Consider the following 21,682-nt stretch of genomic DNA (forward strand, 5'->3'; position numbering starts at 1 on the left):
TTTTGTCTTGCTAGGTGGAAGCTCTGGGATGCAGAGTGGCATCTCCGCACTGTTAGTCGGTGCGGAGGTCTTTTTGCACACTCTGCGTGGTCTTTTGTAGTTTTTTGTGCTGATCGCAAAGCTACCTTTCCTATCCTCTGTCTATTTAGTAAGTCTGGCCTCCCTTTGCTGAAACCTGTTTCATTTCTGCGTTTGTGACTTTCATCTTTACTCACAGTCAATATATGTGGGGGGCTGCCTTTTCCTTTGGGGAATTTCTCTGAGGCAAGGTAGGCTTTATTTTCTATCTCTAGGGCTAGCTAGCTCTTAGGCTGTGACGAGGCGCCTAGGGAGCGTCAGGAGCGCTCCACGGCTATTTCTAGTGTGTGTGATAGGATTAGGAATTGCGGTCAGCAGAGCTCCCACATCCCAGAGCTTGTCACAGTCAATATATGTGGGGGGCTGCCTTTTCCTTTGGGGAATTTCTCTGAGGCAAGGTAGGCTTTATTTTCTATCTCTAGGGCTAGCTAGCTCTTAGGCTGTGACGAGGCGCCTAGGGAGCGTCAGGAGCGCTCCACGGCTATTTCTAGTGTGTGTGATAGGATTAGGAATTGCGGTCAGCAGAGCTCCCACATCCCAGAGCTTGTCCTGTTTGAGTTTTAACTATCAGGTCATTCCTGGTGCTCCTAACCACCAGGTCATAACAGTACAGCTGGCCAAAAGTATTAATGCATCTCAATAGAGGGATAAGAGAAGTTCTGAGACCATTTTTTTTTCTTTGCACTGTGTTTTGTCTTTCTTTTCCCCTAAACCTTTGGGTGGTTCAGGGCACAGGTGTAGATATGGACCTTCAAGGTCTGTCCTCTTGTGTGGATCATCTCACTGCAAGGGTACAAAACATTCAAGATTTTGTGGTTCAGAATCCGATGTTAGAGCCTAGAATTCCTATTCCTGATTTATTTTCTGGGGATAGATCTAGGTTCCTGAATTTCAAAAATAATTGTAAACTGTTTCTAGCTTTGAAACCCCGCTCCTCTGGTGACCCTGCTCAACAAGTAAAAATCATTATTTCTTTGTTGCGTGGTGACCCTCAAGACTGGGCATTTTCCCTTGCGCCAGGAGATCCTGCATTGCGTGATGTTGATGCGTTTTTTCTGGCGCTTGGATTGCTTTATGATGAACCAAATTCAGTGGATCAGGCAGAGAAAATCTTGCTGGCATTGTGTCAGGGTCAGGATGAAGCGGAGGTGTACTGTCAGACGTTTAGAAAGTGGTCTGTGCTTACTCGGTGGAATGAGTGTGCCCTGGCGGCAGTTTTCAGAAAGGGTCTTTCTGAAGCCCTTAAGGATGTCATGGTGGGATTTCCCACGCCTGCTGGTCTGAATGAGTCTATGTCCTTGGCCATTCAGATCGATCGGCGCTTGCGTGAGCGCAAAGCTGTGCACCATTTGGCGGTGTTCTCTGAGAATAGGCCTGAGCCTATGCAGTGTGATAGGACTTTGACCAGAGCTGAACGGCAAGAACACAGACATCGGAATGGACTGTGTTTTTACTGTGGTGAATCCACTCATGCTATCTCCGATTGTCGTAAGCGCACTAAGCGGTTCGGTAGGTCTGCCACCATTGGTACGGTACAGTCTAAATTTCTTTTGTCCGTTACTCTGATTTGCTCTCTGTCGTCCTATTCTGTTATGGCATTTGTGGATTCAGGCGCTGCCCTGAATTTGATGGACTTGGAGTTTGCCAGGCGCTGTGGTTTTTCCTTGGAGCCCTTGCAGTATCCTATTCCATTGAGAGGAATTGATGCTACGCCTTTGGCCAAGAATAAACCTCAGTACTGGACGCAATTGACCATGTGCATGGCTCCTGCACATCAGGAGGATATTCGCTTTTTGGTGTTGCATAATCTGCATGATGTGGTCGTTTTGGGGTTGCCATGGCTACAGGTCCATAATCCAGTATTGGATTGGAAATCTATGTCTGTGTCCGGCTGGGGTTGTCAAGGGGTACATGGTGATGTTCCATTGCTGTCAATTTTGCCTTCCACTCCTTCTGAAGTCCCTGAGTTTTTATCAGATTACCGGGATGTATTTGAGGAGCCCAAATCCGGTGCCCTACCTCCTCATAGGGATTGCGATTGTGCTATTAATTTGATTCCTGGTAGTAAGTTTCCTAAGGGCCGTCTGTTTAATTTATCTGTGCCAGAGCACGCTGCTATGCGGAGTTATGTAAAAGAATCCTTGGAGAAGGGTCATATTCGCCCGTCGTCGTCACCATTGGAAGCAGGGTTCTTTTTTGTGGCCAAGAAGGATTACCGCCTTCTTAATAAGATCACAGTCAAATTTCAGTATCCTTTGCCGCTGCTGTCTGATTTGTTTGCTCGGATTAAGGGGGCTAGTTGGTTCACCAAGATAGATCTTCGAGGGGCGTATAATCTTCTGTGAATTAAACAGGGCGATGAATGGAAAACAGCATTTAATACGCCCGAGGGCCATTTTGAGTACCTGGTTATGCCATTCGGGCTTTCTAATGCTCCATCTGTGTTTCAGTCCTTTATGCATGACATCTTCCGAGAGTACCTGGATAGATTCATGATTGTATATTTGGATGACATTTTGGTCTTTTCGGATGATTGGGAGTCTCATGTGAAGCAGGTCAGAATGGTGTTCCAGGTCCTTCGTGCGAATTCCTTGTTTGTGAAGGGGTCAAAGTGTCTCTTTGGAGTTCAGAAGGTTTCATTTTTGGGTTTCATTTTTTCCCCTTCTACTATCGAGATGGACCCTGTTAAAGTTCAGGCTATTTATGATTGGACTCAGCCGACATCTGTGAAGAGCCTACAGAAGTTCCTGGGCTTTGCTAATTTTTACCGTCGCTTCATCGCTAATTTTTCTAGTATTGCTAAATCGTTGACTGATTTGACCAAGAAAGGTGCTGATGTGGTCAATTGGTCCTCTGCGGCTGTAGAGGCTTTTCAGGAGTTGAAGCGTCGTTTTTCTTCTGCCCCTGTGCTGTGCCAGCCAGATGTTTCGCTCCCGTTTCAGGTCGAGGTTGATGCTTCTGAGATTGGTGCAGGGGCTGTTTTGTCGCAAAGAAGTTCTGATGGCTCGGTGATGAAAACATGTGCCTTCTTCTCTAGAAAATTCTCGCCTGCTGAGCGCAATTATGATGTTGGCAATCGAGAGTTGTTGGCCATGAAGTGGGCATTTGAGGAGTGGCGACATTGGCTTGAAGGAGCTAAACATCGCGTGGTGGTCTTGACGGATCACAAGAATTTGACTTATCTCGAGTCTGCTAAACGGTTGAATCCTAGACAGGCTCGATGGTCGCTCTTTTTCTCCCGTTTTGATTTTGTGGTTTCATACCTTCCGGGATCTAAGAATGTGAAGGCTGATGCCCTGTCAAGGAGTTTTGTGCCTGACTCTCCGGGTGTTCCGGAGCCGGCGGGTATTCTTAAAGAGGGGGTAATTTTGTCTGCCATCTCCCCTGATTTGCGGCGCGTGCTGCAGAAGTTTCAGGCTGATAGACCTGACCGTTGTCCAACGGAGAAACTGTTTGTCCCTGATAGATGGACTAGTAGAGTTATCTCTGAGGTTCATTGTTCGGTGTTGGCTGGTCATCCTGGAATCTTTGGTACCAGAGATTTGGTGGCTAGATCCTTTTGGTGGCCTTCTTTGTCACGGGATGTGCGTTCTTTTGTGCAGTCCTGTGGGACTTGTGCTCGGGCTAAGCCCTGCTGTTCTCATGCCAGTGGGTTGCTTTTGCCCTTGCCGGTCCCGAAGAGGCCCTGGACGCATATTTCCATGGATTTTATTTCTGATCTCCCTGTTTCTCAAAGGATGTCGGTCATTTGGGTGGTTTGTGATCGCTTCTCTAAGATGGTCCATTTGGTACCCTTGTCTAAATTGCCTTCCTCCTCTGATTTGGTGCCATTGTTTTTCCAGCATGTGGTTCGTTTGCATGGCATTCCGGAGAACATCGTCTCGGACAGAGGTTCCCAGTTTGTTTCAAGGTTTTGGCGGTCCTTTTGTGCTAAGATGGGCATTGATTTGTCTTTTTCTTCGGCTTTCCATCCTCAGACTAATGGCCAAACCGAACGAACTAATCAGACTTTGGAAACATATCTGAGATGCTTTGTTTCTGCTGATCAGGATGATTGGGTTTCCTTCTTGCCTTTGGCTGAGTTCGCCCTTAATAATCGGGACAGCTCGGCTACTTTGGTTTCTCCTTTTTTCTGCAATTCTGGTTTCCATCCTCGTTTCTCTTCAGGGCAGGTTGAGCCTTCGGACTGTCCTGGTGTGGCTGCTGTGGTGGACAGGTTGCAGCAGATTTGGACTCATGTGGTGGACAATTTGACATTGTCCCAGGAGAAGGCTCAACGTTTCGCTAACCGCCGGCGCTGTGTTGGTCCCCGACTTCGGGTTGGGGATTTGGTTTGGTTGTCATCTCGTCATGTTCCTATGAAGGTTTCCTCTCCTAAGTTTAATCCTCGTTTCATTGGGCCATATAAGATTTCTGAAGTTCTTAATCCTGTGTCATTTCGTTTGGACCTTCCGGCTTCTTTTGCCATCCATAATGTGTTCCATAGGTCGTTGTTGCGGAGATACGTGGCGCCTATGGTTCCCTCCGTTGATCCTCCTGCCCCGGTGTTGGTCGAGGGGGAGTTGGAGTATGTGGTGGAGAAGATTTTGGATTCTCGTGTTTCAAGACGGAAACTCCAGTATCTGGTCAAGTGGAAGGGTTATGGTCAGGAAGATAATTCCTAGGTTTTTGCCTCTGATGTTCATGCTGCCGATTTAGTTCGTGCCTTTCATTTGGCTCATCCTGATCGGCCTGGGGGCTCTGGTGAGGGTTCTGTGACCCCTCCTCAAGGGGGGGGTACTGTTGTGAATTCTGTTGTCAAGCTCCCTCCTGTGGTCGTGAATGGTACTTCGGTGAGTTCTGTCCGTGGGCTCCCTCTGGTGGCTGTCAGTGGAGCTGCTGCTTCTGAGGTTCCTTACACAGGTGACGTGGTTTATCCTTTGGTTGGCTTCTCTATTTAACTCCACTTAGATCGTTACTCCATGCCAGCTGTCAATGTTTCTGCATTGGTTCAGTTCGCTCTTGGATCTTTCTGGTGACCTGTCTACTCCAGCAGAAGCTAAGTTCCTGATAGTATCTAATTAGTTCATTGTTTTCTTGTCCAGCTGGATATCATGATTTTGTCCTGCTAGGTGGAAGCTCTGGGATGCAGAGTGGCATCTCCGCACCGTTAGTCGGTGCGGAGGTCTTTTTGCACACTCTGCGTGGTCTTTTGTAGTTTTTTGTGCTGATCGCAAAGCTACCTTTCCTATCCTCTGTCTATTTAGTAAGTCTGGCCTCCCTTTGCTGAAACCTGTTTCATTTCTGCGTTTGTGACTTTCATCTTTACTCACAGTCAATATATGTGGGGGGCTGCCTTTTCCTTTGGGGAATTTCTCTGAGGCAAGGTAGGCTTTATTTTCTATCTCTAGGGCTAGCTAGCTCTTAGGCTGTGACGAGGCGCCTAGGGAGCGTCAGGAGCGCTCCACGGCTGTTTCTAGTGTGTGTGATAGGATTAGGGATTGCGGTCAGCAGAGCTCCCACATCCCAGAGCTTGTCCTGTTTGAGTTTTAACTATCAGGTCATTCCTGGTGCTCCTAACCACCAGGTCATAACAGGAGATGACACAGGTATATACTATATACAGGAGGAAATGACATACAGGTATATACTATATACAGGAGATGACATACAGGTATATACTATATATAGGAGGAGATAACACACAGGTATATACTATATACAGGAGGAGATGACATACAGCAGGTATATACTATATACAGGGGAGATGACATACAGGTATATACTATATACAGGGCAGATGACATACAGGTATATACTATATATAGGAGGAGATGACATACAGGTATATACTATCTACAGGAGGAGATGACATACAGGTATATACTATATACAGGAGATGACATACAGGTGTATACTATATATAAGGGAGATGACAAACATGTATATACTGAGGAGAAAGTGAGAGGTGTGAGGTGAAAATTAAAAGCTGTGAGTGCAAAATGAGAGGAGTGAGGGAAAATAGTGGAGTGATCGGAAAATGATAGATGTGAGGTCGAAATGAGATGTGTTAGGGGGAATGAGAAGAGTGAGGGGGGAAATAAGAGGAGTGAGAGGGAAAATGAGAGGTTTGAGGGAGAAAATGAGATGTGAGGGGGAAAATGAGAGGCGTGATGGGAAAATAAGAGAAGTGAGGTGCTATAACTAACCACAGATATTTACTATGCCCAGGCAACGCCGGGCTCTTCAGCTAGTCTATATATATAATTGTCTAAGGGGTACTTCCGTCTGTTTGTCTGTAACTAACCTCCGTAACGTAAATCCCGCGTCACTGATTGGTCGCGCCCGGCCGGCCGCGACCAATCAGCGACAGGCTTAGTTTGGCCGCGAATTGACCCCTCCCTTCTCTCCTCATTTCAGTCCCCTCTCCCTACTCCCCTCCAGTCAGTGCCAGTGTGTCGCCCCATCCCGGACCAACTTTTTACTATTGATGCTGCCTATGCAGCATCAATAGTAAAAAGATATAATGTTAAAAATAATTTAAAAAAACAAATTGTGCTATTCTCACCTTCCGCCGTCCACCGATGCGTGCGATGCTGCCGCCAGCTTCCGTTCCCAGTGATGCATTGGGAAATTACCCAGATGACTTAGCAGTCTCGCAGACAGCTTTGGTGGATGCCGGAGGGTCAGTATATAACTCTTTTATTTTTTTTTAATTTTTTAACAAGGATATGGTGCCCACACTGCTATATACTGCGTGGGCTGTGTTATATACTACGTGGGCTGTGTTATATATTACGTGGGCTGTGTTATATATTACGTGGGGTGTGTTATATACTGCCTAGCTGCTATATACTACGTGGTCAGTGTTATATACTGCGTGGCCTGTGTTATATACTACGTGGCCTGTGTTATATATTGCTTGGGCTGTTATATATTACGTGAGCTGTGCTATATATTACTTGGGCTGTGCTATATACTACGTGGCTGTGCTATATACTACGTGGCTTTGTTATGTACTATGTGACTGTCTTATATACTACGTGGCTGTGCTAAGTGCGACATACATACATTCATACATATTCTAGAATACCCGATGTGTTAGAATCGAGCCACCATCTAGTATGTTAAATAAACACACAGCCAGAATAAAATCCTTTATTTGAAAAAATTACAGAGACTCCTTTAATATTCTAAATTAAACCATAATTACCGCATCACCCAATTCCTGTGAAGCCCTCGATCTCCTGTAATAAAAGTAAAATAATAAACCAACAATATATCATATCTGTCCATTGTTGTGTCCCATGCTGTAATCCATATCTGGGGATATACAGTTTTCAATCTGGATGGTGCCAAGATGCGACTGTCCCAGCTGAAAACCACTGGTAAATAGTGTTGAGCATTCCGATACTGCAAGTATCGGGTATTTGCCGATATTTGCTGTATCGAAATTCCGATACCGAGTTCCGATATTTTTGTGATATCGGAATCGGAAGTTCCTAGTCATCTTCGGCGTGTACGGTGCGTGTGGTTCCCAGGGTCTGGAGGAGAGGAGACTCTCCTTCATGCCCTGGGATCCATATTAACCCCTTCCCGACCTTTGACGCCACATAGGCGTCATGAAAGTCGGTGCCAATCCGACCCATGACGCCTATGTGGCGTCATGGAAAGATCGCGTCCCTGCAGATCGGGTGAAAGGGTTAACTCCCATTTCACCCGATCTGCAGGGACAGGGGGAGTGATAGTTTAGCCCAGGGGGGATGGCTTCACCCCCCCCGTGGCTACGATCGCTCTGATTGGCTGTTGAAAGTGAAACTGCCAATCAGAGCGATTTGTAATATTTCACCTATTATAACTGGTGAAATATTACAATCCAGCCATGGCCAATGCTGCAATATCATCGGCCATGGCTGGAAACACTAATGTGCCCCCACCCCACCCCACCGATCGCCCCCCCAGCCCTCCGATCTGTCCGGTACACTGCTCCGGCTCCCCTCCGTCCTGTGCTCCGCTCCCCCCATGCTCTTGTCCGCTCCCCCCGTGCTCCAATCACCCCCCCCCCCCCGTGCTCCAATCACCCCCCCTGCACTCCGATCCACCCCCCTCCGTGCTCCGTTACACCCCCCCGTGCTCCGTTCCACCCCTCCCGCGCTCCGATCCACCCCCCCCATGCTCCGATCCCCCCCCATGCTCCCCCCCACCCCATCATACTTACCGATCCTGCTGGGGTCCGTCCGTCTTCTCCCCGGGCGCCGCCATCTTCCAAAATGGCGGGCGCATGCGCAGTGCGCCCGCCGAATCTGCCGGCCGGCAGATTCGTTCCAAAGTGCATTTTGATCACTGAGATAGATTATATCTCAGTGATCAAAATAAAAAAAATAATAAATGACCCCCCCCCCTTGTCACCCCCATAGGTAGGGACAATAAAAAAATAAAGAATTTTTTTTTTCCACTAATGTTAGAATAGGGTTAGGGGTAGGGTTAGGGCTAGGGTTAGGGGTAGGGTTAGAGGTAGGGCTAGGGTTAGGGCTAGGGTTAGGGCTAGGGTTAGGGTTTCGGTATGTGCACACGTATTCTGGTCCTCTGCGGATTTTTCCGCTGCGGATTTGATAAATCCGCAGTGCTAAACTGCTGCGGATTTATGGCGGATTTACCGCGTTTTTTTCTGCGCATTTCACTGCGGTTTTACAACTGCGATTTTCTATTTGAGCAGTTGTAAAACCGCTGCGGAATCCGCACAAAGAAGTGACATGCTGCGGAATGTAAACCGCTGCGTTTCCATGCAGTTTTTCCGCAGCATGTGTACAGCGATTTTTGTTTCCCATAGGCTTACATTGAACTGTAAACTCATGGGAAACTGCTGCGGATCCGCAGCGTTTTCCGCAGCGTGTGCACATACCTTTAGAATTAGGCTATGTGCACACGGTGCGGATTTGGCTGCGGATCCGCAGCAGTGTTCCATCAGGTTTACAGTACCATGTAAACATATGGAAACCAAATCCGCTGTGCCCATGGTGCGGAAAATACCGCGCGGAAACGCTGCGTTGTATTTTCCGCAGCATGTCAATTCTTTGTGCAGATTCCGCAGCGTTTTACACCTGTTCCTCAATAGGAATCCGCAGGTGAAATCCGCACAAAAAACACTGGAAATCCGCGGAAAATCCGCAGGTAAAACGCAGTGCCTTTTACCCGCGGATTTTTCAAAAATGGTGCGGAAAAATCTCACACGAATCCACAATGTGGGCACATAGCCTTAGGGTTAGGGTTGGAATTAGGGTTGTGGTTAGGGTTGTGATTAGGGTTATGGCTACAGTTGGGATTAGAGTTAGGGGTGTGTTGGGGTTAGGGTTGGAGGTAGAATTGAGGGGTTTCCACTGTTTAGGCACATCAGGGGTCTCCAAACGCAACATGGCGCCACCATTGATTCCAGCCAATCTCGTATTCAAAAAGTCAAATGGTGCTCCCTCAATTCCGAGCCCTGACGTGTGCCCAAACAGTGGTTTACCCCCACATATGGGGTACCAGCATACTCAGGATAAACTGCGCAACAATTACTGGGGTCCAATTTCTCCTGTTACCCTTGTGAAAATAAAAAAATGCTTGCTAAAACATCATTTTTGAGGAAAGAAAAATGATTTTTTATTTTCACGGCTCTGCGTTGTAAACGTCTGTGAAGCACTTGGGGGTTCAAAGTGCTCACCACATATCTAGATAAGTTCCTTGGGGGGTCTAGTTTCTAAAATGGGGTCACTTGTGGGGGGTTTCTACTGTTTAGGCACACCAGGGGCTCTGCAAACGCAACGTGACGCCCGCAGACCATTCCATCAAAGTCTGCATTTCAAAAGTCACTACTTCCCTTCTGAGCCCCGACGTGTGCCCAAACAGTGGTTTACCCCCACACATGGGGTATCAGCGTACTCAGGAGAAACTGGACAACAACTTTTGGGGTCCAATTTCTCCTGTAACCCTTGGGAAAATAAAAAATTCTGGGCTAAATAATTATTTTTGAGGAAAGAAAACGTATTTATTATTTTCACGGCTCTGCATTATAAACTTCTATGAAGCACTTGGGGGTTCAAAGTGCTCACCACACATCTAGATAAGTTCCTTTCGGGGTCTAGTTTCCAAAATGGGGTCACTTTTGGGGGGTTTCTACTGTTTAGCCACATCAGGGGCTCTGCAAACGCAACGTGATGCCCGCAGAGCATTCCATCAAAAGTCTGCATTTCAAAACGTCACTACTTCAATTCCGAGCCCCGGCATGTGCCCAAACAGTAGTTTACCCCCACATATGGGGTATCACCATACTCAGGAGAAACTGGACAACAAATATTGGGGTCAAATTTCTCCTGTTACCCTTGGGAAAATTAAAAAATTCTGGGCTAAATAATTATTTTTGAGGAAAGAAAACGTATTTATTATTTTCACGGCTCTGCATTATAAACTTCTGTGAAGCACTTGGGGGTTCAAAGTGCTCACCACACATCTAGATAAGTTTCTTTCGGGGTCTAGTTTCCAAAATGGGGTCACTTGTGGGGGGTTTCTACTGTTTAGCCACATCAGGGGCTCTGCAAACGCAACGTGACGCCCGCAGAGCATTCCATCAAAGTCTGCATTTCAAAACGTCACTACTTCAATTCCGAGCCCCGGCATGTGCCCAAACAGTAGTTTACCCCCACATATGGGGTATCACCGTACTCAGGAGAAACTGGACAACAAATATTGGGGTCAAATTTCTCCTGTTACCCTTGGGAAAATAAAAAATTGCAGGCTAAAAGATCATTTTTGAGAAAATAATTTTTTTTTTTATTTTCATGGCTCTGCGTTATAAACTTCTGTGAAGCACTTGGGGGTTCAAAGTCCTCACCACACATCTAGATTAGTTCCTTTGGTGGACTAGTTTCCAAAATGGGGTCATTTCTGGGGGATCTCTAATGTTTAGGCACACAGGGGCTCTCCAAACGTGACATGGTGTCCGCTAATGATTGGAGCTAATTTTCCATTTAAAAAGCCAAATGGCGTGCCTTCCCTTCCGAGCCCTGCCGTGCGCCCAAACAGTGGTTTACCCCCACATATGGGGTATCAGCGTACTCAGGACAAACTGGACAACAACATTTGGGGTCCAATTTCTCCTATTACCCTTGGCAAAATAGGAAATTCGAGGCTAAAAAATCATTTTTGAGGAAAGAAAAATTATTTTTTATTTTCATGGCTCTGCGTTATAAACTTCTGTGAAGCACCTGGGGGTTTAAAGTGCTCAATATTCATCTAGATAAGTTCCTTGGGGGGTCTAGTTTCCAAAATGGGGTCACTTGTGGGGGAGCTCCAATGTTTAGGCACACAGGGGCTCTCCAAACGCGACATGGTGTCCGCTAACAATTGGAGCTAATTTTCCATTCAAAAAGTCAAATGGCGCGCCTTCCCTTCCGAGCCCTGCCGAGTGCCCAAACAGTGGTTTACCCCCACATATGAGGTATCGGCGTACTCGGGAGGAATTGCCCAACAAATTTTATGATCCATTTTATCCTATTGCCCATGTGAAAATGAAAAAATTGAGGCGAAAAGAATTTTTTTGTGAAAAAAAAGTACTTTTTCATTTTTACAGATCAATTTGTGAAGCACCTGAGGGTTTAAAGTGCTCACTAGGCATCTAAATAAGTTCCTTGGGGGGTCTAGTTTCCAAAATGGGGTCACTTGTGGGGGAGCACCAATGTTTAGGCACACAGGAGCTCTCCAAACGCGACATGGTGTCCGCTAACGATGGAGATAAGTTTTCATTCAAAAAGTCAAATGGCGCTCCTTCCCTTCCGAGCCTTACCATGTGCCCAAACAGTGGTTTACCCCCACATATGAGGTATCAGTGTACTCAGGAGAAATTGCCCAACAAATTTTAGGATCCATTTTATCCTGTTGCCCATGTGAAAATGAAAAAATTGAGGCTAAAAGAATTTTTTTGTGAAAAAAAAGTACTTTTTCATTTTTACGGATCAATTTGTGAAGCACCTGGGGGTTCAAAGTGCTCACTATGCATCTAGATAAGTTCCTTGGGGCGTCTAGTTTCCAAAATGGGGTCACTTGTGGGGGAGCTCCAATTTTTAGGCACACGGGGGCTCTCCAAACGTGACATGGTGTCCGCTAAAGAGTGGAGCCAATTTTTGATTCAAAAAGTCAAATGGCGCTCCTTCCCTTCCAAGCCCTGCCGTGCGCCCAAACAGTGGTTTACCCCCACATATGAGGTATCAGTGTACTCAGGACAAATTGGACAACAACTTTCATGGTTCAGTTTCTCCTTTTACCATTGGGAAAATAAAAAAATTGTTGCTAAAAGATAATTTTTGTGACTAAAAAGTTAAATGTTCATTTTTTCCTTCCATGTTGCTTCTGCTGCTGTGAAGCACCTGAAGGGTTAATAAACTTCTTGAATGTGGTTTTGAGTACCTTGAGGGGTGCAGTTTTTAGAATGGTGTCACTTTTGGGTATTTTCAGCCATATAGACCCCTCAAACTGACTTCAAATGTGAGGTGGTCCCTAAAAAAAATGGTTTTGTAAATTTCGTTGTAAAAATGAGAAATCGCTGGTCAAATTTTAACCCTTATAACTTCCTAGCAAAAAAAAATTTTGTTTCCAAAATTGTGCTGATGTAAAGTAAACATGTCGGAAATGTTATTTATTAACTATTTTGTGTCACATAACTCTCTGGTTTAACAGAATAAAAATTAAAAATGTGAAAATTGCGAAATTTTCTAAATTTTCGCCAAATTTACGTTTTTATCACAAATAAACGTAGAATTTATTGACCTAAATTTACCACTAACATGAAGCCCAATATGTCACGAAAAAACAATCTCAGAACCGCTAGGATCCGTTGAAGCGTTCCTGAGTTATTACCTCATAAAGGGACACTGGTCAGAATTGCAAAAAACGGCAAGGTCTTTAAGGTCAAAATAGGCTGGGTCATGAAGGGGTTAATGTAAAAAATAAAGAATAAAAATAAAAAATATGGATATACTCGCCCCTCCGAGGAACCCTGGCTGTCACCGCTGCGAGCGTCTGCCTCCGTTCCTGAGAATGCAGAGAGTGAAGGACCTTCGATGATGTCACGGTCACGTGAGCGGTCAGGTGACAGCCAGGCAGACGCTCGCAGCGGTGACAGCCAGGGTTCTTCGGAGGTGTGAGTATATCTATATTTTTTTATTTTTATTCTTTATTTTTTACATTAATATGGATCCCAGGGCCTGAAGGAGAGTTTCCTCTCCTTCAGACCCTGGGAACCATCCAGGATACATTCCAATATTTGTGTCCCATTAACTTGCATTGGTATCGGTATCGGCGATATCCGATATTTTTTGGATATCGGCCGATACCATCCGATACCGATACTTTCAAATATCGGAAGGTATCGCTCAACACTACTGGTGAATGAGCTGCTCAGAGTGCAGCATCATTCACCAGCGGTGACATCATCTCCGGCTTTTCCCACGGTCCAGAGGTCACCTCAGTTCAGCCCGGCTGTGATGATGTCACTGCTGGTGAATGATGCTGCGCTCTCAGCAGCTCATTCACCAGTGGTTTTCAGCTGGGACAGTCGCATCTTGGCACCATCCTGGTTGAAAACGATTTAGCCCCAGACGTGGATTACAGCGTGGGACACAACGACAGACAGATATGGTATTTTGTTGGTTTATTATTTTACTGTGTACGTGTCTCCGGTATGTGTGATAACTGTCACTACATGTACCAGAGACAGGGACGTGTGAAAGGGGCCTTAGATAGTACAAGTTGCCCCCACAATATGGCACCACCCACCCACCTCCTAATAAATAACCCTTCCCTTCCCCCACTCCTGGTGCAGATACAGATGACCCCAGGACATAGCACCGACATCCTTTATCAGTTTCCCAGGGCTGGAGATGTGGCCCCGGGGCCGGTGCTATAGATGTATGAGGGGCTGTTATCTGCGGTGTGAGCTGTACATGTAATGGAGACATTCTGGGGACAGGTTAACTCAGAAGTAGAACTTCTTATCTTGTTAGACAATGGAGCTGGATTTTAGTTTATATTTTTTCACTTTCTATTCTTAATGTCTCCGTTCTAGGACCCCATTGTTAGGCCCCAGCTGTCATGGTCATATATTGGCATGCGTTGCTGGGAACAGAGGCCCCGCTCCCTCTCTATGCCCCAAATATAGTAAAAAATAATCATATTTCAGAGCGAGCTGAGACCCTCACACAGCTGTTAACCTGTTAAATGCTGCTGTCAGTCTCTCACTGCAGCATTAAACACATGTCAGCAGGGGGTCGCGTCATTCCATTTGCCCATTGGCACGCCGTGACGTGATAAACCATGTGTATGTCAGAGTACAAGAAGAATACCAATCGGGTGATTCTATAGAGGACTGCACATGTTGAAAGCAAGATGGCCGAATATGCCAAAGCTATAAATGCTTTAGTGGATGAAAATAAAGCTTTGAGGGAGGATATGGATATGGTTCAAGATAAGATGCATGACTTGGAAGATAGATCACGGAGAAATAATGTGCGTGTCAGGGGTATACCGGAGGACATTCCAGACAAAGATCTAGCTGAATTTTTACTTCAATTCATGCAATCTGTGCTCCCTTCCTTGCTCCCCAGGGATTTCCTAATTGATAGGATACATAGACTCCCTAAGCCACGGCATGTGAACCCAACCTTGCCCAGAGACACTTTGGTGCGCATACACTTCTATTCTACCACAGACGCCTTCATGCAGAAGATGAGAAAAACCCCTGAGCTCCCTGCTGAATACCATGGCTTACAAGTGTTCCCGGACTTATCAGCGCCCACGCTGGCAAAGAGGCGAGAATTTGCTCATGTCTGTAAAGCACTACGTGATGTTCATATCCGATACAAATGGGGTTTTAACCCTGTCAAGCTGATAATTTCCTATGAAGGTCGTGGTGTAGTCTGTCAATCTCCCAAGCAGGCTGAGATCATGCTAACTGAATGGAAGATTTCCTTCGCTCCCCGTCAAAATCCGACAGGAAAGAAAATCGTCCAGGACCGGTTTCAAACTTGAAGAGGAGAATGAGATGATGTCCGGATGCAGGACTATGCTGTGAGGGTGCTACGGATTTTATACCCTGTTTTTCTATTTTTGTTGTTTTTTCTTTCTCTCTCCACCTTTTTTCTCTCTGCTCCAGCACCCCGTCCAAGATAACTCCCGGTTATTTTCATCTGTTTGGGAGTAACTCTTGGAAGTGCCCTGAGCTGGCATCCACCTACGGTCTAGGACTGACCTTTTAGGTGTTTATTGCCTGACCAGCCTGGCCATTGGCCTAGTGGCTACATGACTTTGTGTTTAGAAGTTCTTCTAGTTTTCTTTGTGTTTTGTTCCCCTTGTCTTCCTTTCTTTAGGTACTCCTTCGATATGGGTCTTTTTAATGTGGTTCCTGTGATCTTTTATGTGGCTAACACAGGTGCACTGATGCGGGTTAATGAAGATATATGTGTGATAGCAAGGTTTAGAATGTTCAATTATGAGTGTTACCATTATGTCTCTAAATGTTAGGGGGTTGAACTCCCCCTGTAAGAGGTCCATCCTATGGAAAGAAATGAAAAAATCAGGTGCAGAGATCATCTGCCTGCAGGAGACACATCTGATAGAAGCTGATAATTTTAGGCTTTGTCACCCGCAATTCTCTAATATCTACTTCGCTAATAATAACACTAAAAAAGCTGGGGTGTGCATCATCTTTAAAAAATACCTTAGCCTTTAAGTGTATTCAGAGGGTGGCGGATCCTGCGGGCAGATTTCTGATCCTCATATGCACATTGAATGGCGAGTTGCACACTATCACAGTCCTGTATGCCCCAAATCACTCGCAGCAATCATTTATCCGCATGGTATTACAAAGAGTGGATGATTTGGCACAGGATGAAAAGTTATATTGCGGAGACTTTAATCTCCCCATGGATAGAGATCTAGACTGCTCACGAGGTGGTATTCGGCCTAGGGGGGAGTTGAAAGGTTTAACCAAAGAATATCATCTACATGATTTCTGGAGATACTCCCATGCGAGCGAAAAAGATTATACCTTCTATTCTTTCCGACACCGTACATACTCTCGGATAGACCACATTTTGGTAGATACTACGGTTCTTTCCAGATGCATCTCCTCCAACATAGGACTAATTACTTGGTCTGATCATGCCCCCATTGTGTTACAGTTAGCATTAAAACATCATGTGAACCCTGCCTTTAGATGGCATCTGAACCCTTCTCTCTTGCTAAATGAGAGGGTGACGTGTGGTATCTCTAATGAGCTGACCCACTATTTCCACGTTAACGATAATGGGGAAGTTTCAGATGAAACGTTATGGGCTGCACATAAAGTGGTTATTCGGGGATATCTCATCCAACAAGCCTCCATACTGAAGCGCAATAGGGGGTTACGGGATGACTTCTTAACTAGACATGATCAATTGGAATCACTGAACAAAACCTCACCCTCTCAGGCAGTATCAGATGAGATATACGGGGTTCGCTTTAATTTGCGGGAGAATTTGCTCTCTACCTATGCCCATAATTTACGTAAATTCAAAACTCACTTTTATGCCACTGGAGACAGGGCGGGAAATATACTGGCCCGTAGGGTACGCAAACGAGAGGCTAAATCCAGATTGGATGGTTTGCTATGTCAGAATGGGTGTTTGGTTAGGAATCCGATTGAAATCGCAGAGACTTTTGCAAAGTATTACTCCCATTTATATAACTTACATTCTGACCAGCAGACCCGTCAACCCACCCAGGTAACAATAGACTCATACCTATAGTCAGTTAATTTACCATGTGTATCCCAAGAACAATTACTCTTGTAAAATGCCCCATTTACAGAGGAGGAGATTAAAAAAACCATTAAAAGTAGTAAGCTGCATGCCGCACCTGGTTCGGATGGGCTATCAAATGAATATTATCGCACTTTCCAAGATATTCTGGCCCCATATCTATTGAGGTTGTTTTCAAGTTGGCGGGATTCAGGCAACGTTGCTGTCTCCAATCTGGAAGCTATTATTACCACTCTCCCTAAGCCAGGTAAGACCCCTGATAGTCCTGGAAATTTTAGGCCCATTGCTTTATTGAATTGTGATTTAAAGATATATACCAAATTGTTAGCCTCCCGCCTTCATTTGATAATCCCCTCTCTTGTCTCTCCCGACCAGGTCGGTTTCGTGGCTGGCCGAGAAACTAAGGATGGTACCCGCCGAATGTTGAATTTCATCAGGGTGGCGGAACTGTCAGGCCTTCCCAGTGCCTTTCTGTCTTTGGATGCTGAGAAGGCTTTTGATAGGATACATTGGGGTTATTTGGGAAGTGTTCTTCGGAAGTTCGGTTTGGAGGGCCCCATCCTATCAGCGATTTCAGCCATATATTCCACTCCATCTGCCAGAGTTCTCGCCTCTGGAGTAGTGTCTGCTCCCTTTCTGATCACCAATGGGACGCGGCAGGGATGTCCACTATCCCCCATTATATTTGCATTATGCATGGAGCCTTTGGCGGAGAAAATCCGTGTTAGCTCTGATATTTCAGGTTTGATGGTTGGCCCGGCTGCTCATAAGATTGGTCTTTACGCGGATGACGTTATCATAACCTGTGTGGATCTGGAGCGGTCGTTCTCGGCCGTCATGGCTGAACTAGAGGAGTTTGCAGCAGTATCCTATTACAAACTGAACGCATCCAAATCTTTGGTATTCCCTGTCGCGGTCCCTTTGGTCGTCAGAACTGAATTAGAGAATAAGTTTCCCTTTCGTTGGACTGATCAGGGTATCCCTTTTCTTGGTATAAAGCTTACATGTTCTCAACATATTATAGAGGTGAATTATTCTGCTCTATCCAGGGAGATTTAGACTCCTTGCATATGTTCATGACATCCTGGGTGGCCAGAATCAACATTTTCAAAATGAAAATTCTCCCCAGGATATTATATTATTTTAGATGTCTCCCTTTGAGGGTTCCAAGCAAAATTATAACAAACCTTCAACGCTTAACAAATAGATACATATGGGCCCACAAAACTCCTAGAGTGGCTAAATCTCTTATGTACTACCCTTATGATTTGGGGGGGAATGGGATTACCAAACTTGATGGCGTACTATAAGGCTTCGGTGGTGGCAGGGTTGCGGGACTGGTGGCAGCTTGATAAGGATCATAGATGGTTGCAAATTGAAAATTTCTATGCAACTAGAGGTTCCACCCGATTCATGTTAGAGGTTGAAGCTTTGGGGCCACGGACAGGTAGGCTCCCTCTACCGACCATGTCTACTGCACTGCATTTTTGGAGACAGACGGTCCCGACCCTTATTAAAATTCCATTAACTGAAGTGTCACTGAAGGCGCTAGAATTACATATTCCATATTTAGATTTACAGCCATGGATACGGGCTGGTGTAAAATCACTTCATCAGCTGCTTGATGACACAATGATTAAACCGTTTGATCGCCTAGTTGCGAAACACCCTGATATTCGGCATAGATTTTATCAGTATTTACAATTAAGACATCTTATACACACTAAATAGCTGACATTTTTTTTTAATAACAACTTACCGTATATACTCGAGTATAAGCCGACCCGAGTATAAGCCGACCCCCCTAATTTTGCCACAAAAAACTGGGAAAACTTATTGACTCGAGTATAAGCCTAGGGTGGAAATGCAGCATTTACCGGTGAATTTCAAAAATAAAAATAGATCATTATTTCCCCATAGCTGTGCCATATAGTGCTCTACACCGTTCATTATTTCCCCATAGCTGTGCCCCATATAGTGCTCTGCACCGTTCATTGTGCCCCATAGCTGTGCCATATACGGTGCTCTGCACCGTTCATTGTGCCCCATTGCTGTGCCATATACAGTGCTCTGCACCGTTCATTGTGCCCCATTGCTGTGCCATATACGGTGCTCTGCACCGTTCATTGTGCCCCATTGCTGTGCCATATACGGTGCTCTGCACCGTTCATTGTGCCCCATTGCTGTGCCATATACAGTGCTCTGCACCGTTCATTGTGCCCCATTGCTGTGCCATATACGGTGCTCTGCACCGTTCATTGTGCCCCATTGCTGTGCCATATACGGTGCTCTGCACCGTTGATTGTGCCCCATTGCTGTGCCATATACGGTGCTCTGCACCGTTCATTGTGCCCCATTGCTGTGCCATATACAGTGCTCTGCACCGTTCATTGTGCCCCATTGCTGTGCCATATACGGTGCTCTGCACCGTTCATTGTGCCCCATTGCTGTGCCATATACGGTGCTCTGCACCGTTCATTGTGCCCCATTGCTGTGCCATATACAGTGCTCTGCACCGTTCATTGTGCCCCATTGCTGTGCCATATACGGTGCTCTGCACCGTTCATTGTGCCCCATTGCTGTGCCATATACGGTGCTCTGCACCGTTCATTGTGCCCCATTGCTGTGCCATATACAGTGCTCTGCACCGTTCATTGTGCCCCATATCTGTGCCCATATACGGTGCTCTGCTCCGTTCATTGTGCCCCATTGCTGTGCCATATACGGTGCTCTGCACCGTTCATTGTGCCCCATTGCTGTGCCATATACGGTGCTTTGCACCGTTCATTGTGCCCAATTGCTGTGCCATATACGGTGCTCTGCACCGTTCATTGTGCCCCATTGCTGTGCCATATACGGTGCTTTGCACCGTTCATTGTGCCCCATTGCTGTGCCATATACGGTGCTCTGCACCGTTCATTGTGCCCCATTGCTGTGCCATATACGGTGCTCTGCACCGTTCATTGTGCCCCATTGCTGTGCCATATACAGTGCTCTGCACCGTTCATTGTGCCCCATTGCTGTGCCATATACGGTGCTCTGCACCGTTCATTGTGCCCCATTGCTGTGCCATATACGGTGCTCTGCACCGTTCATTGTGCCCCATTGCTGTGCCATATACAGTGCTCTGCACCGTTCATTGTGCCCCATATCTGTGCCCATATACGGTGCTCTGCTCCGTTCATTGTGCCCCATTGCTGTGCCATATACGGTGCTTTGCACCGTTCATTGTGCCCCATTGCTGTGCCATATACGGTGCTCTGCACCGTTCATTGTGCCCCATTGCTGTGCCATATACAGTGCTCTGCACCGTTCATTGTGCCCCATTGCTGTGCCATATACGGTGCTCTGCACCGTTCATTGTGCCCCATTGCTGTGCCATATACGGTGCTCTGCACCGTTCATTGTGCCCCATTGCTGTGCCATATACGGTGCTCTGCACCGTTCATTGTGCCCCATTGCTGTGCCATATACGGTGCTTTGCACCGTTCATTGTGCCCCATTGCTGTGCCATATACGGTGCTCTGCACCGTTCATTGTGCCCCATAGAAATCTCTGCCGCCGCTGCTGCAATAAAAAAAAAAAACACATACTCACCTCCCTTGATTGCAGCTCCCGGCGTCTCGTTCCGGCGCCTCCATCTTCCCGGCGTCTCTGCTCTGACTGATCAGGCAGAGGGCGCCGCGCACACTGTATGCGTCATCGCGCCCCCTGCCTGAACAGTCAGAGCGCAGACGCCGGGAAGATGGAGGCGCCGGCCGGGAAGATGGAGCGACGCTCGGTGGCTGGAACGCGGACAGGTGAATATGCTATACTTACCTAGTCCTGGCGATCCTCGCGCTGTCCCTCTGCCTGGTCTTCGGTGCCGCAGCTCTTCCTGTCAGCGGTCACCGGCACCGCTGATTAGAGGAATGAATAGGCGGCTCCGCCCCTATGGGAGGTGGAGCCGCTTATTCATATCTCTAATGAGCGGTCCCACGTGACCGCTGAAGAGGGGAAGAAGCTGCAGCACAGAAGCCCGTGGGACGGCAGGGACAGCGCGAGGATCGCTGGGACTAGGTAAGTATACCTCAGCGCCCTCACCCCCTCACCCGCCGACCCTGCCACCCACATTGACTCGAGTATAAGCCGAGAGGGGCACTTTCAGCCCAAAAATTTGGGCTGAAAATCTCGGCTTATACTCGAGTATATACGGTAGTTCGTACAGTAAATGGTCTTTTCTTGGTGCCTGGTCCTAGTACTCGCAATACATCTATTTTGTATAGAGCCCTGAATGATCCTGATTCAGAGGTTAAGTTGAAATTCATGAGTCAGTGGGAGGATGACTTGCAAGTCACCCTAGCGCCTGATGGGTGGCGGGATGCGGTGTTAGAGGTTCGGAGAGTTTCCTCCTGTGTAAACCATCTGGAGCAATTGAAAAAAGTCCACTTACGCTGGTACTACTACCCAGTTAAAGTTGCCCATTTTGGCCCTCAATGCTCCCCATTGTGCTGGAGAGACTGCGGTATGTTGGGGACGCTTAGCCATATGTGGTGGTCGTGTCCGAAATTACAGTATCTTTGGGTTAGTTTGCAGGACGTGATAGCGGAGGCGACTGGGATTCGGATGGCCCTGCGACGTAGAATGGTTTTATTGCATATTGGTTTGGATGAGATCCCACATGAACTGAGAGGTGTGTTCTCACATTTGTTTATAGCCGCTAGACTGGCAATAGCTTCCAAGTGGAGAGTGACTAGCGCACCGACCATACAATCTGTGATTGATAGGATGAACTTTCATTGCCAATACGAACGGGC

At 46.5% G+C, this 21,682-nt stretch overlaps 1 protein-coding gene across 1 annotated transcript in view; it reads left to right on the plus strand.

Moving 5' to 3' along the window:
* LOC138663859 (zinc finger protein 182-like) overlaps nucleotides 1-21,682 on the plus strand; it is an 89,598-nt gene that overhangs the window by 4,088 nt on the left and 63,828 nt on the right. The window lies entirely within an intron of this gene.

This window comes from Ranitomeya imitator, chromosome 2 (genome assembly GCF_032444005.1).
Source record: "Ranitomeya imitator isolate aRanImi1 chromosome 2, aRanImi1.pri, whole genome shotgun sequence".
NCBI classification, from domain to species: Eukaryota; Metazoa; Chordata; class Amphibia; order Anura; family Dendrobatidae; genus Ranitomeya; species Ranitomeya imitator.